Source organism: Rhinolophus ferrumequinum, chromosome 3 (genome assembly GCF_004115265.2).
Source record: "Rhinolophus ferrumequinum isolate MPI-CBG mRhiFer1 chromosome 3, mRhiFer1_v1.p, whole genome shotgun sequence".
In the NCBI taxonomy this organism is placed as follows: Eukaryota; Metazoa; Chordata; class Mammalia; order Chiroptera; family Rhinolophidae; genus Rhinolophus; species Rhinolophus ferrumequinum.
In genome coordinates, this window is record NC_046286.1 from 67,984,835 (window position 1) to 67,998,269 (window position 13,435).

Consider the following 13,435-nt stretch of genomic DNA (forward strand, 5'->3'; position numbering starts at 1 on the left):
CATTAGTGTAATGTTATTTTTAAAATACTGTGTGAACATTATTTAGCCAAATATTAGAACTTTCAGTGTGATATACACAGAAAACTAGAAATTTTCTAGATTTAAGAGAAAGGATTTCAAAATTTGATGCTAGAAATGCCAAATATTTAAGACATGAAAATAAAAATAATAAAGCAAAGAATCACTGTCTAGTGTGGAGAATTCAAAGTGAGATAATTAATTTAGTGAATAATAAAATAAAACAAAATTACCATAGATAAAATTTGAAAAAGCAAGTGTTACTCAGTGCAACTAATTGTACCAGAGATGAAAACCATGTTGAAAAATTAATATTGATTTTATATACTATTGAACTGTTAGAGAAGAAAACAAGGATATCACAATTAATGAGTATTTCCTTGATTTTACACCTAATGTACAAAGTAAATGTTTCGACTTACATGAAGAATGAAACAATAACTCTATATGTTAGACATTAATTTAAAAAGTTTTAGAGGGGAATGCTAAGATGATGACACATATGTTATTGGTGAAGAGAAAAGTATACAAGACACATTTTTAGCTGAAAACCAGAAAGTATTCTCTCTGCCAAATACAATGAGCACTTGAATTTGTTAGTAAGAGACAGGGCCTCAACTGTGCAAATAGTAATGACTTTTGGGGAACAATTTAAAAATTACAAGCAATATATTCTGGATGCACTCAATGATAAAACATCTCCATGAAATATATATGTTACTTTAAAACCACTCTTAGACACACAACAGGAATCCTAAGTGTGTGTAAAGCAATTAAATTTAATTTAGTCGAGATATGAGTTGCACAAAAAGAGTTCAGACAAACCCCAGAACATCTTTAAAGAGTGAATCATGGACATTGGCAGGAAGCGGAATTAACGTTGACCTTGTAGTAGCCACAGTTATTGGTATGAACTGTTGCTTGCTATTAATAATGTTAGCAAAATTTAACAACAAAAAAACCCAAAAAACAAAAAACCAAACAGCTAGAACTTTAGCAGTTTCAATTTGTAAAGAATTTTTTCAACTTTTTAAAAGTTTAAGGACAGTATTTAAATTTAAAAATAAACAAAATATGCTATAAAAATAACATTCCCATAAATTATAAGGAAATTAAAAGATGGGGGAAAAGTTCACAAGACTGTGAAGTTGATTCACATATAAATAATTCAGAAATTAATTTCTATTTATACTATTTCCTGGTCATTATAGATCAAATTATTTGATCAATATTTTTCTTTGATCCATATATAGATATTATTTTTTGTAACATAGATATTAAAATTTTTGGAAAAAACCTTAAGAAATACTGTACTTGATAAACTTTCAGAGATAGCAAATATTATAAGTGATAGTAATTTATATAATGAAATTAAATATCTTGTAATATTTTCTGTGACATTGGTAATTTCTCAAATGCCAAATCATAACAATGTTTGAAACTGATATGTAACATTCATGGTTCATTTCCAAATGTAATTATTCCTTTAAGAAACTTATTGACAATTCCAGTTGCTACTGCCTCAGTAGAGCAATGTTTCTCCAAATTAAAATTAATAAAAAGTATCAAAGAACTACAATGCCTCAAAGAAACTTGTTTAGCTTGACATGATTGTTGATAGAAAACAAATTTTGTTAAAATCTTCATTATAATTAGTAATTTTGCTGAAATAAAGGCAAGAAAAATACATTTTGTCATATTTTGCTCTGCTGTTACTCATCACCAACCCATCAGTAGAAGACCTAAACATGCACAATAATAATTAAATCCAGTTGTCATTTATTTTTGCCTAATTTACATCAGATAAATATATGAAGTCACATGTTTTTTATTTGTTGTCATAAAATGTATTTCCAAGGTAGAGGGATAGGTCCTATTTTCTTTAAGTTTGTTAACTGTATTTTTAACTCTTAAATATTTAGACAAAAGGTATGTGGACTTCCATTTGGACTCTCGCTCCTCCCACCCCAAATACTGAGAACAGGCATAGTTTTACCCAAAGGAAGACTGAGGCTGAGGCTGGATCTTTCCATCCTTGCTGCTGCTTTAGACTGAGAAATCACATCGATAATCTCCCCAAGTTTTTTTTCTCCTTCAGATACTGCTTCTCAAATCACCTAGTTTAGTGCCTGTCCTGCACCTCCTTGCCTACATTCTCACCCATACACCACACCCTCTTATCCCAGGCTCTGTGGCTTTTGAGCCACACAAGCCACCTGAGCACGGAAGGAGGATCATAAAATGCCGTGATGACTCCGAGATGATGGGGCACTGCATGTTTCCAGGGCCAAGGGAAGCAGTCATTGCAGGTGGGAAAAGAAAGATAAAAAGAAACCTGAAATGATTTATACAACAAGGTACCAGGAGTTAAGGAGAATGTGAGAATGGTAATAAGGAGATGAGAGAAGGGGTTCGTCATGGAAGGAATGATAGGCATTTTTTTCTTCTGAGAAAAAGATAGATAGATGATAGATGATAGATAGATAGATAGATAGATAGATAGATAGATAGATAGATAGATAGATAGATAGATGATAAATGAATAATTTTGAGAAACTATTTTGGGAATTCTCAGCAATTCATGAAGTATTAATCATCTGCTTGGGGTAATAGTACAAGTAATAATACATTCCACAAATACATTTTGAGAGCCTCTTGTGAGTTCTGTACTGTGCTAGGTCCTAGGGTAATAATAGCAAGCACGAAGCCCCTCTCATGGAGTTTAAAAGCAAGTGGAAAGCATAGAAATTGATAAAATATTCACACCACTGAGTACATTATTTCAAATTAGGTCTGAGATAAAGTCATGCTTCTGTGAAAAGGGGATTAGAAATTTTGAGAATGTATGCATAAGTTTAAAAAGGCAGTGTCAAGTGCAGCACAATACTACAGCAATTCTCAAACTTAGTAGGCAAACCAAAGGAAAATAAAGTGAGAGACAGGTCTAGAGCCATATCTGAATGCAGCTCACATATCAAGCCTAAAAGAGACCCACAATGTGACAGCAAAGTAACCTATTAGTTTTATTCTTGCATATATTGTGGCTTACTGCTTGATATTGAAGAAATGGAAAGTAAAAAGCAAATCTACAGGAACTAGAAAGAACCCCAGTGTTCCTCAACAGATGAATGGGTAAGCAAATTGCGATACATCAATACAATGGAGTACTACTCAGCAGCAGAAAGGAACAGACTATTCATTCATTCACATAACCACTTGGACGGATCTCAAATGCACATTGCTAAGTGAAAGAAGCCACATCAAGAAAGGCTGCATAATGCATGATTTCATTTATTTGGCATTCTGGAAAGAGCAAAACAAGAGACAGAAAAGGTATCAGTGGTTGTCAGAGTCTGGGAGTGAGAGGAGTCAGGAGTTGACTACAAAAACGTTTGAGGGGATTATTATTTTTTTTTGAGTGATAAAACTAATCTGTATTGTGATTGTGGTGGGAGTTATATTCTTGTATGCAACTGTCAAAACTCATATACTCATAATTAATTACACTACAAAAAGTGAATATTTCTCTATGCAAATTATACCTTAATAAAAAAATGTTTTAATGTACCCAAGGAAAGAGGAAGTTAAAAAGATAAAGAAATGTTGCACTGCTACAACTTGGTTGGTGACTTTTCTACAATTTATTGCATCTTCATTTTTGACACCCCACTCACTGCCTGTGAAATTTAGTTACAACATAACTGCAAGTTAGAAGTCAACAGTGAGTGTAATTGTATCTGAAACTCTCTTGCTAAGCCTCAGCAGTTACACTGGAAATGCAAATGCAAGTTAGGTCACTCTTGTGTGGTTCACTTATTTATTCCACTCCATTTAAATCCTGAAGTGCACTTACGTCTCAGATTTAACCTAGACTAGAAAGGCATCTCACTTGAAGCCTATCTTGTTGATGTAGAAATGGTATAGCTTAAGTAAAATGTTTTGAAAGTCCTTTTTATGAGACTGAAGAACATAAATGAGCAGTTACTACAAGGAGTAACTTAATCTCCTGGCAGTTGTAAAGGAGCTGAACTTTTACAATAAAGGTTTTATGGGAAATGTGTCTGGAATTGGTTGCCATGATAATCCATTGGAATAAATTGGCATGGTGACCCAATTTAACAAGCGTGGGCTTAAACCATGCAATAGTTAAACAAAGAACACTTGTTTCTGAAGAAGATAATTATGCTCTGTGCTCCTTGACTTTTCAAGTAAAATGTATTTTATTACTTATGCTGAAGTAGATTTCCTTCCTTTTCCAACAGCTGAGGAACATAAGACTTGAGGTGTAATTGTTATTTACCCAAGCTACTTTCCCCAAAGAGCTTGCAAGTCTACCCACCTTCCCCAGCAAGGAAATCCCCAAATTTTAATAAGCAGATTTTTTTTTAATTGCTGGATACTTTCCAAAACTACCTACCAGTCAGGAGATGGTGAATTAACATCTCCCATTTTTCCTGTATGTAACTTTTATTAGACTTCATATACAAATGTGAATTACCTCATAGCACAGATGTGTATTACTTTCATCACAAAGAAGAATCTAGATAAGAGAAACAAGAAAAAGATAAACAATGCTAGATACAACCCATAAATATACTTTCTCTACTGCTATAATTCCCCAAACTCTGATTTTCATTAAATTTTTATTAAGCAGGCATATACAATGTCTTTTAAAACAACTGCAGGAATAAGTTTGGATGCTTTGTGTTTACCTCTGCAAGCAATATTTGCTTGAATATCCCATCGTAAGCAAAATGTTTTAGAAAATAAAGAAGAGGGAATATATTGGCTAATTTAAAAAATCAACAAGACCACGTGCTAGAAAGAACACTTAGAAATGGGAACACTCTTATCTCCTATTGGTGTGCATATAAATGGGTATAATCAATTAGAAAAGCATTTTCGCATTAGTAAAGTTAAATATACATAAACCCTATGACTAGCAATTTCACTCCCAGGAATATATTTTAGAGACATTCTTGTACATGTATGTATCAGGAGATATGTTCATAATTGCAATTTTTTTAATATAAAAAAATTATACACAACTCAAATTCTCCTTAACTTTTCAATAGAATGAATAAACTGTAGTTTTATTCTCTACAACAGACTGCTATACAGCAGTGTACACAGCAGAAATTAAGCAGACTACATGTCAACATAAATGAATAGCTAAAAAACATAAACTTTAGAGAAAGAAGCAGGTCAAAGGAGAATATATGCAGTATGAATCTATTTGTATGAAGTTCATAAACACAAAAAAGCTAAACAATGTGCTGTTTAAGAATGTCCATCACAAATGATAAATCTAGGGAAAATAGACGAGGAAATACTTTATTTAAAAAATTCAGATACGTTTCTTACTCTATTAAATCTCTGAATTTTATAGATCAGTTCTTCATTTCTGCAGTGGTCAGGACTTAGGTTATGAGTTATACACTTATCTAATGGAAATCTGGCCCATAATATTATTTACAAAGTAAAAGAATATCTAGTTCAAAACAAATCTAAGAAAAATAGCCAGTAGCTTCTAACTTCATATAGTAGAAGTAATTTACAAATGTAGTTTCTTACTGTCAGAATCTAATGAGGGTATACTTGTTACATATAGAAGAAAATAATGCAAAGAATGTTGCTATGACAAACCTGTTGTAATCTAGTTAGTACATTCAAAGTTATTTGTACAATTGTACATGTTTATCAAGACATAAAATATTAATAGATGCTTAAATCCCAAGCCATGCTAAGTTAATATTGGAAAATTATACAACCATTAACATCTTAACTGAGCATTTATGGAGCAATTCCCTAGACAAAACCTAAATCTAAATAATCCTTCTTGTGAACCAGAGTGAGAAACTATGCTAGCCAGCTATCAAAAAAGGGATTGTAGAATCAGTACAATGCAAATATGAGTACTGGCTCTCCCACTATTTGGCTCTGTGACCTCATAAAGGATTACTGAACTCCTAAAAATTATTTCTCTAATATATAAAATGAAGATAATAATAGGGCTGTTAGAAAGATTGAATAAAATATAATAAATGCAGACTAAGTATTCAAAAATGTTTCCTATCATTAATGCAATTATTAAAATATAGTATTAGGGAGGAGACCCAAGATGGTGGAGTAGGTAAACACTGTGCCCGCTTCCTTCCATGAACAAATTAAAATCACAACTAAATTATAGAACAATCAAACTGAAGAACCATCTGAAGTCTGGCTGAACAAAAGTTTTATAACTAAGGATATAAAGAAGCCATGTCAAGACTGATATGAGGGTCAGAGACATGGAACTGGCTAACCCCAAACCTCCCAGTGGTGATTGAGAACCAGGAGGGATATCTCGGCCGTGGAATTTTCCCCAGAGCAACAAGAAACCCCAGCCCCACACCAGCCTCCCAGTTCAGAGTACTGATGCCAGGAAGAAGAGCCCCCATAATGCTGTGAAAAACAGTGGGGATTCTGACCATCAGGGTGGAATGTAAGGCGGTGTGAAACCAGGCATCCTCTTAAAGGACCTGCGCACAAACTTTCTCACTCGCAGGCACTCACCTTAGGCTCCAGTGGTGACTCAGGGGGTGTCAAAGACATGCGAGGGGCAGATTGAGTTGTGTTGCTTTGGACTGAGGGCTAGAGGATGGTCGCCATTTCCCTGTGAGGAGGTCCTTCTCCCTTGCAGCCAGCAGGTGCAGGCCATCTTTCTTCTTGTGTTGAGCCTGCCCCCACAGGCCAAATTTGAATCTGATTGGTCGGGTGAGCTCCACAGCTTCTGACCTGCTGACTCACTGGGACCCTGCCCCTCCTGACTCCCCCAACTCTGGAGGCACTTCCTCCAAGAGCAGCCAGCCCCACTCACATTGCACTCTGTTGGAAAACTATCGGAGTCTGACAGACCCCAGGAGGGCAGCGACTGGCCTTGGTGTGCTCTGAGACTTTTGCTGAGTAGTTCCAGGCTCAGCACTGGCACTAAACCAGAATTTACATCAACATGGTAACCACAACGCTTCACACTCTACTGACTTCCTGAGACCCTGCCTCACCCAACTTGTGTACTGCACGAGGCTTTATCAGTGGGTGAATCTTAAGGGAACTGGCAGTTCCCTTAAGGTGGCAGCAGGTCTCTGGTTGTCCTGGCATTTTGCAGAGCCACCCTAGGCCCAGTACTGATGGCAGACATCCTCGGTTCGTGACACAGCATCCCCCACACACCTCCAGAGTTAGCAGAGGCAGGAAACAACCATGGATCGCTTTGTAGCTCTTACCAAGTAGTGAACGCCCAGTCACAGGCAGTGCATGACCTGGGCCTGCACCAGAGTCCATCCCAAGAGGTCCCATAACCAACACATTTGGAGGTTGGTTTCATACCACAGTAGAGAACCACCAAATTAGCCCCACAAACAGCACAAAGGGGGCAAAAGGTCCAAATTTCCAGGTATGAAACAAATAAGTCATAGGGATATAATGTACAACATAAGGAATATAGCCAATAATATTGTGATAATGTGAATATTCCAAATTTCCAGGTATGAAACAAATAAGTCATAGGGATATAATGTACAACATAAGGAATATAGCCAATAATATTGTGATAATGTGGTATGGTGTCAGAGAGTTGCTGGACTTATGGTGATCACTACTTTAGGTACATAAATGTTGAATAATTACGGTGTACACCTGAAACTAATGTAATATTGTATGTTAGCTATATTTTAATAATTTTCAAAAAAATATATATAGTATTAGTAACATAAATTAATCTGGAGCCCTGACAATTTAGAATGCCCAAAATATATTTTGCTGTTGTTTGAGTTGTAAAAGTTTTTGTTAAGTAAGTTCTTATACCCACCTTCCCCCAAAAACTAGCGTTATAAATCAATTTATTGATTAACTGGAAAATTCAATTATTTCTTTTGCTTCCTAAATAATTTATATGTGCAGATATAGCTGGCAGTTGTAGGGTGTAAGCTTTCAGAAACTCCAAAGGACAAATATCTTTTATCCATCTCTCAGAAAAATGCATTTCAAACCTTATTCAATAGTTAAGACAAAAAAGTTACCTCATTTTAAGGAAGCACCCAAAACTTGCCTCTAAAGATACATAATAATTCTTATTTATATATTCTGTTGTAAAATATTTCAAAAGAAAGATAAAGAGGAAAACATAATAAAACACTCTTGTGCCTACTCCCCAGCCCTATCAAATTTTGCTATATTTGACTCAGATTGTTTTAAATCCTAGAAGTCCCCTGTGTGTACTTCTCCTTATTCCCATCTTCCTTCTTCCCAGTGGTAGCCACCACCCTGAAATTGCCACTTATCTTTCCCTTGCAATTTTCATGTTAATAATACCTATATATGTACCCATAATGTTTCTTTATACAACATTGCTTCACAGGTTTTCAAGCTGTATATAAACAGTATCTTCCTGTTTGGGCAACCAGTTTTTATTGTTTGACTATGCTGTTGAGATTTAACCATGTTGATACATGTAGTTATAAGTCATCCATTCTATCCACTGTGGCGCATTTCACTGTATTAATATATTACAATTTATTTATTCCTCCTACTTTTGTAAGTTTGTTTGTTTTCTGTTTTGCTTTGTTTTGTTTGGGTTTTTACATTTTGTCTTGTTTTTACTATTACAAATACTGTTTCAGATAAACTGCTCTTAGGTATTTCTTTGTGCTCATGGGCATGAAATTCTCTGGAGTATATATCTACAGATGAAATTGCTGGATTGAAGGGCATGTGACTCTTCAAGATTTTATATATATATATACATATATATATATATATATATATATATATATATCTCAACAGTTAGATATATATAAAGATCTAAGTCAACAGTTTAAATCCTTCAGTTTTTCTGAATCTGCAAATTCCTCTATGTCCCTGTATCTTCCAAATATATGTGTGTGTGTGTGTGTGTGTGTGTGTACATATATATATATGTTTTGAGAAGTAGCTATCTTTACCTCACATAATGAGTTGTGACTAAATAGTGATAACGTATTTCAGTATATAAACATTTCTTCCCTTGCCCTCCCTACTAACCACCTTTCAGTTTGTCTCCACCTGCCCCTCCAATCTTAGTCTACAACCTGGTCTAATGTGTATATTTCAGAGCTCCTCCTCCACTGGATAAGAGGGGCAATGCAAAGACAGGCCAGAAGTCATCAGCCCAGTTCTTGATCTGGAGTTAGAAGCCATCTAGCCCAGTTCTTGATCTTGAGGCTGTTTTGCCCTCCTGTCTAGCCAACATAAGAGCTTTAATGAAGATATAGTCAGGGGAGCAAGTCAGCAGGCATTCTTTCACCCTCTTTTGTGAGCATGAGAACCCCAGTACTAGCCCTGGTCTTAGGTAGTGTGTTCAACTCAGAACTTTTGGTCCCATCCACCTGCAGGAGCCAAGAGCCTGATGGGCAGCTTCCCACCCAGAGCCCAGCTAGACATGGCCTCAACCCTGTCTGTGGCTTTGAGTTTCTTTTTTATTTTTTACTTTAGAATATTTATGTTGCTTCGGGGCTCAGTTATATTTTCTAGTTATCTCTTTCTGTATTTTCTTTATGATTTCTATGAGTTTGAAGCAAAAAGGGTGAGTCAAGAGTAAACTCACTGTCTTCTCTGCAGTAATCAAGTCTCAAATATTCTTTAGGATAAACAAAGTAACAAAATTTCTGTCTAAGACTTCTAATGTAGTGTGTGTTACTGCTCATTTTCTTTCAGAAACCTACTATTTAAGCACTCACCTGTCTTGGGGAGGGGAATTTGCAGTACTAATCACCAAACAGGACATTATGACTAATAATAGTAAATTTATTTTCACTATTAAATAAGCTATATATTACGGTACGCTGAAATATGCAGTAATTATATAATGTGAATGTGATAAAAAATGAAAAAGTTCTAGATTCGAAATCCCAACTTAACCAAATAAAAGACTGGTTATCTTCTCTACTCAGTCTCATGAAATTTCAGAAAGGTTGAATTTTTATTTCCCAAGGAGCAGACACTAGATGTACCTACATGTACTCAGGCCCACAGAAGGCAAATGTAACGGGCATCTTTGCGGCCAATACTGCATACCGGAGATCTCAGCTTCACTCACCCCATGCTTGGGAGACACAGCTCCCTGTCGTATTAATTTCCCGGGAATTCTAAAGGATCTCTGGCTACCTCTCTCCAACATTTAAGAATAGGCCCCTGCTCAATGAGAATTTGGGTACACAAAATTATTTGTTTTCAAGTAAAGCTTATAATGTACTATTCCTCAAGAAGGACCTTAGGTTGGAAATAACACCCATCAGAAATGTTTATAAACACGATGCACTATTTTCAAATCAAACATGAGTTTGTTCTGATTTCAGAGTTTGAAGTCACAAACATCTTTAGACAGAGATCACCTAGTCCAGTATTGTTATTGTATAGGTGAACTAACTGAGAGCTTAAGGGGTGACATTATTTCACACCGGTCAGAACCCTGAGTCTTGCTATCCAGGCCATCAGTCTTTTCATGCTACTCTTCAGCCTCCTCCATTTTTAAGAAAGTAACTAAATAATGTTATCAGGTGGAGACTGTATTGCTTTTACAGAGAAGGCAGGGCAATGTCCCATGAAATGCAGCCAATGGGCTGAGATCCCAAAGCATGTGGCCTTTGGAGCTACAGACAGCCAGGGATTAAGTCTGCCACCTCACCTCCTGCGCTTCCCAGGTGGCAGCAGCAGCATCCCCTTCCGCCTTTCCCCTCCCATTTTAAGAGGTAGGGGTTCTCTCCGGCTACTTGACAACATAACTATTGGACAACATGTGCTGTGAAATGTCTTCTTGTGGACACCTACTATTGAGATTTTTCTTTCTGCTGAAATAATTCTCTGTAGTTTACAGGTCTACTACCCAAGGCGAAAAAGGACTTTTGTTTCTCTTTGACTCATTGGTAATGGTTGCCTTAATAAAGCACTTTATTTTAAAAACACAGATACAGCCTATTTTTCTAAGAATAGTTATTTGGTAATGGAGCTATTGTGCTGCATTACTGAAATGCTGTTTTACCACGATCCTTCCCCAAAATAATAAAGGGTAGGGCCTTGCAATAGTTACTCCTTCATATAACCAGGGGCAAAGCTCTAAATGTTGATGCAGTTTAGGGCTTCAAATTTATTTTGCCACTGAATACCCACAGAGAAAAAAACAGCTAAGGGGTAAAAATATGTGTTCACTTTTGAACCATTTCAGAATCACTGTCTTCTTAAAATATTTACAAACACCAACAGATATTACTAAGGTCATGGCCATAGTCTGAGCATAAATATGTTTGGAGAAAGAATTAGGTGTGTTCAGCAGTATAAGCATAAATTTACTAATGTGGGAAGAAGTTTCCTTGGTGAAAACCCACTTTGAGATTTGAATCTTTCATTTTGATTTCTTACACGGTCATATTTTATTCCAAATTATATAGACAACTGCCAAATAACCACTTGGGTTCACTGTGTGGCAATATCCTGCAAGAGGCATATAAAATGTTATACTATCCTTTAAATTTACATTTCAAATTTTTAAAAATGTTTAACTTTTTTCACATAATGTTATGGGTTGGATTGCTTTACAAATTAATTGATTCATGCCTCTCATAAGAAAGATTAAAAAAATAAAAAAATAAACAGCTGGTGAAGTTTATATTTCATAGTCAACAACTGGACTTTCACCTTAAAATATGGTGCATAGTGCTTATAGTGTAAAGTTAAGAACAAAAATAAAAGGTGTGTTCTGCTTTGGGGTCTATTAGGCTAAGTGTCCGGACACACCATTAAACCTCATACTACATGTAAGGCATAGTTAAACCTAATTTATTTATGTTATGAAATGTGCTTTAAAATGAGTCACAATAACTGAAAAAAATAAAGACAGACAATGGCAGTCTAGCAGGCAGTGCTGCTGAAAATTCTTCCACACATGCCAAGAGAAACTTCCTATGAGATAGTTTCTAAGAAGCTGTTTCAAGACCTCGTGAAGCATATGACAGGACATCACACTCAGATGGATATCTTCACCTTCTGTCTGTTATTGCTGTGGCCTCCTTTTAATCCCTTCAGCATCCTGCTAAAATGAAGTCTATAAACAGAAGTTTGGGAATGGATCAACAACAATACTGTCAAATATCTAAGTCAACAATTTAAATCCTTCAGTCTACTTCCACCTTCTGAATCTGCAAATTCCTCTATATCCTTGTATCTTCCAAAAGGAGTTTCACACATGTGTGAGTTTTTAGACTACCTCCAGACTGCGTGTCTTTCTTTTAAAAAAGGTTTTTGTTTCACTGTAGTCAGAAACTTAAGGCAAGTAAAGTGAGTTTTCTTGCCAAATAAAGATGAAAAACAACTTTTTCCCATTAATAAATAATTGATACATGCTTTCTGACTTAATTCTTTGTGTTCAAGTAAATATCAGAGAATGTAAATGTCCTTCTAACTTTTCCTGTCTTGTAAAAATCTAACAAACCAAAATATTTTACGCACATCTATTCCAAATCTTTATTTTTTTTTGCCATTTGTTATTATTTTTAAAGGTTTGGGTCATATGATTTGTGTTTGTATAATAACATTTTTATACTACACATTTCATAGAGACTCATTAAAAAGAATTCATTTCTGAAAGATGAATATGGTATTAAATTACTTCCAATCTTAGAACTGGACATTAATGTCAACATGAATTCAAGAGAAAATTAAATTCAGAAAGCTGAAGTTGACTTGTATATAACATAAAAATCGTCTTTAAAATATAAAGGAAGAAACGTTTAATATTCATATAATAATCAAATATATGTCAATAATTATAAAGTAGTCTCATTTAGTCATTAGGTCAGACCATGGAGAATTTTTACTTGAAAACACTGTTAAGCCCTACAGTAAATTTAGTATGAAAAATAACTGAACCATCTTTGTCTTGGTTTTTTACACAGTCAAACTGGAATTCCTCCTCTTAGCTTTTTAGTGAGGTTTCAGAGTATAGAAATTTCTCTTTTTTCCTTTATTTCTTTAAAATAAAATCACTATTCAGACTCCCCATTAATTACTAGATTACCATTGCTAAGTAATATCCTATGGCAGAAACAGTTGGCTTTTGCTGACATGTTTTCAAGTAATACTGTTAATAGTTTGAATCCACAAAATCTTGTTAGCTACTCTCCAAATTCCAAACACATCTTTGCTCTGTAAAACAGGCAAGGATGAGGTTAGGGGTTAAAAATAAAAAAGTCTCTGAGATTACCACGGTGTTCACCCCCTTTGGTTGGCAGAATAAGGCAGCATAAGACTTCAACACTCAATGATCCAAATAAACCATGGGTGAGGGAGGCTGGCTGGCTGCATGTCAGTTCTCCAAGTTAATTCTATTCATACATCCTTTCTTTAA